Raw genomic sequence first — 3762 nt, 5'->3', positions numbered from 1 at the left:
CTTCATTTATAAAAATCCATCGAGAATTATGATGACAGGAAAAAAAATCACAGTAAATGAACAGAATTCAATATTTTTCACAAATTTCCACACTTTACATAAAACATTTTTTTCTACCTAGATATGTATAGGTTCATTAGAAAGAGCAATGAAAGGGCTTTAAAACAAGCCTACTTTTATTAAAATGTGTTAACAAATAGTAGCGACAATAGAGTGAGAAAAGCAGCACAGTTTGTCGTAATTTCCCCAAATTTCTGCATTTTACATAAGTTTTTTTTTTAACCCACACATGCATAGGTGCATTGGAAAGAGCTTTCAAAGGGCTTTGAAACAAGCCTACATTTATTAAAATCCATTAAGAAATAGTGACGCTAGTGCAAAAAAAGCGGTCAGTTTATTATTGATGAGCTGCACATTTCCATCCTTAGTAATGGCGCCTTCCTGTCCCGAGTGACGCTAATAGATAGAGGCGCGCATGTTCATTCCAGTCTATATTTCCATGGGCCAGTCAGCCCTGCCAGTGAGGTGTCCCTTATTTATTTTTCAGAGAGTTGGCAACCTTATCTCCAGGCCAGAACGCCGTGCGTTAGTGAGAGGGGATTCCGTTTGATTTGTATAATAATGTGAAAACAAGAATACACTGAAATACAGGGTAACACACACAAACCAACAAATGCACTTGTTTCCATTGTAGCCTAACAGACCGTTTCACGGATACCTCCATTTTGGAATTAGCCATGCGGCTGTACTAAAATACGAAGCGGGGGTAAAACGTAACGAAATTGAGCAGACAGACCCAGACTGACTCCAAGTGTGAGCAAATATGATTCAATTAATTACTTTTATTTAATTATTTTTAAGCGAAATGAGGACTGACAATAATGAAACGGGGGTAAAATGTAATGAAATGGATCATACAGACTCAGACTGACTCAAATATGATTAAATATGATTCAGTTAATTACTTTAATTTATTTTAAGCAAAATGGGGACTAATAATAACGAAACGGGGGTAAAATGTAATGAAATGGAGCAAGCAGACCCAGACTGACTCAAATATGATTAAATATGATTCAATTAATTACTTTTATTTAATTATTTTTAAGTGAAATGGGGGTTGATAACGAAATGGGGGTTAAACTAACGAAATGGAGCAGACAGACCCAGACTGACTTCAAATATGATTAAATATGATTCAGTTAATTACTTTTATTTAATTATTTTTAAGCAAAATGGGGACTGATAATAACAAAATGGGGGTTAATGGAGAATGCTTTTGGTGCCAGTCAACTTCTAGAGTGCATTGAGAACATTAAAGACTGGATGTCTGCGAACTTCCTACTCTTTAATGAAAAGAAAACTGAAGTTCTTCTGGTCGGGCCAAGTAAAGCAGGTAGCTGTGGGTCAATAAACCTTGGACCATTGACACAATGTATTAAATCTACTGTTTGCAACCTTGGTGTGAGAATGGATGAAGATTTTAGGCTTGATAAACAAATCAGTGCTGTTGTGAAGGCAAGTTTCTTTCGTTTGAGGCAGCTAGCTAAGATTCAAGGCATCACTTGGAGATTTTAATCCATGCTTTTGTTATGACTCAGCTGGATTATTGTAATGCACTGTATGCTGGTATTAGCCAGGCCTCAGTTGCACAGCTGCAGCTGATCCGGAATGCTGCAGCCCGTCTTTTGACTGGATCACAGAGGTGTGACCATGTTTCACCCATTCTTTTTTCCCTTCACTGGCTGTTCACTATCGTATTGATTTTAAAATTTTATTGTTTTTAAATGTCTTAATGATCTTGCTCCACGGGATCTGTCTGACCTGCTCCTGTCTTATTCCACATCACGTTCTCTTAGGTCACGAGATCAAGCTCTGTTTGTAGTTCCTCAGACCAAGCTCAAACTTAGAGGTGATAGAGCTTTCTCTGTTGTTGGTCCCAGATTGTGGAATGACCTGCCTCTCTGTATCAGGCAGGCGGAGTCACCTCTAGTTTTTAAATCTCATTTTAAAACATACTTGTTTTCGTTGGCTTTTGACTAGAGGGTTGATGATTTTACTGTTCTAAAAAACTTTTTATTGTTGCCACTGTTATTTATCATGTGATTATTTATTTATGCCATGCCATAGGTATTAAAGGCACTGCGCTGCGGTGGTTTGAATCATATTTGTCTAATAGATTACAATTTGTTCATGTAAATGGGGAATCTTCTTCACAGACTAAAGTTAATTATGGAGTTCCACAAGGTTCTGTGCTAGGACCAATTTTATTCACTTTATACATGCTTCCCTTAGGTAGTATTATTAGACGGTATTGCTTAAATTTTCATTGTTACGCAGATGATACCCAGCTTTATCTATCCATGAAGCCAGAGGACACACACCAATTAGCTAAACTGCAGGATTGTCTTACAGACATAAAGACATGGATGACCTCTAATTTCCTGCTTTTAAACTCAGATAAAACTGAAGTTATTGTACTTGGCCCCACAAATCTTAGAAACATGGTGTCTAACCAGATCCTTACTCTGGATGGCATTACCCTGACCTCCAGTAATACTGTGAGAAATCTTGGAGTCATTTTTGATCAGGATATGTCATTCAAAGCGCATATTAAACAAATATGTAGGACTGCTTTTTTGCATTTACGCAATATCTCTAAAATCAGAAAGGTCTTGTCTCAAGAGTGATGCTGAAAAACTAATTCATGCATTTATTTCCTCTAGGCTGGACTATTGTAATTCATTATTATCAGGTTGTCCTAAAAGTTCCCTAAAAAGCCTTCAGTTAATTCAAAATGCTGCAGCTAGAGTACTGACGGGGACTAGAAGGAGAGAGCATATCTCACCCATATTGGCCTCTCTTCATTGGCTTCCTGTTAATTCTAGAATAGAATTTAAAATTCTTCTTCTTACTTATAAGGTTTTGAATAATCAGGTCCCATCTTATCTTAGGGACCTCGTAGTACCATATCACCCCAATAGAGCGCTTCGCTCTCAGACTGCAGGCTTACTTGTAGTTCCTAGGGTTTGTAAGAGTAGAATGGGAGGCAGAGCCTTCAGCTTTCAGGCTCCTCTCCTGTGGAACCAGCTCCCAATTCAGATCAGGGAGACAGACACCCTCTCTACTTTTAAGATTAGGCTTAAAACTTTCCTTTTTGCTAAAGCTTATAGTTAGGGCTGGATCAGGTGACCCTGAACCATCCCTTAGTTATGCTGCTATAGACGTAGACTGCTGGGGGGTTCCCATGATGCACTGTTTCTTTCTCTTTTTGCTCTGTATGCACCACTCTGCATTTAATCATTAGTGATTAATCTCTGCTCCCCTCCACAGCATGTCTTTTTCCTGGTTCTCTCCCTCAGCCCCAACCAGTCCCAGCAGAAGACTGCCCCTCCCTGAGCCTGGTTCTGCTGGAGGTTTCTTCCTGTTAAAAGGGAGTTTTTCCTTCCCACTGTAGCCAAGTGCTTGCTCACAGGGGGTCGTTTTGACCGTTGGGGTTTTACATAATTATTGTATGGCCTTGCCTTACAATATAAAGCGCCTTGGGGCAACTGTTTGTTGTGATTTGGCGCTATATAAAAAAATTGATTGATTGATTGATTGATTGATTGATTGATTTTGTCTTTGTACAGCGCTTTGGTCAACTTTGTTGTTTTTTTAATGTGCTCTATAAATAAACTGGATTGGATTGAAAATGGGGGTTAAACTCACGAAATGGAGCAGACAGACCCAGACTGACTTCAAAATTACTTTAATTATTTTTTT

The 3762-nt window shown here is 38.5% G+C and overlaps 1 long non-coding RNA gene across 1 annotated transcript in view; it reads right to left on the bottom strand.

Annotated features, from left to right (window-relative positions):
• Positions 1-647: 647 nt before the first annotated feature.
• LOC117531129 overlaps positions 648-3762 on the bottom strand; it is a 29888-nt gene continuing 26773 nt past the window's right edge. The window contains exons 3-5 of the long non-coding RNA XR_004566533.1: positions 2260-2271; positions 1651-1652; positions 648-678 (exon numbers count right to left, since the gene is read on the bottom strand). This is a non-coding gene — a long non-coding RNA (uncharacterized LOC117531129). The remainder of the gene's footprint in view (positions 679-1650; positions 1653-2259; positions 2272-3762) is intronic.

Source organism: Thalassophryne amazonica, chromosome 18 (genome assembly GCF_902500255.1).
Source record: "Thalassophryne amazonica chromosome 18, fThaAma1.1, whole genome shotgun sequence".
Taxonomy (NCBI): Eukaryota; Metazoa; Chordata; class Actinopteri; order Batrachoidiformes; family Batrachoididae; genus Thalassophryne; species Thalassophryne amazonica.
This window is presented reverse-complemented; position numbering and strand designations above follow the sequence as displayed.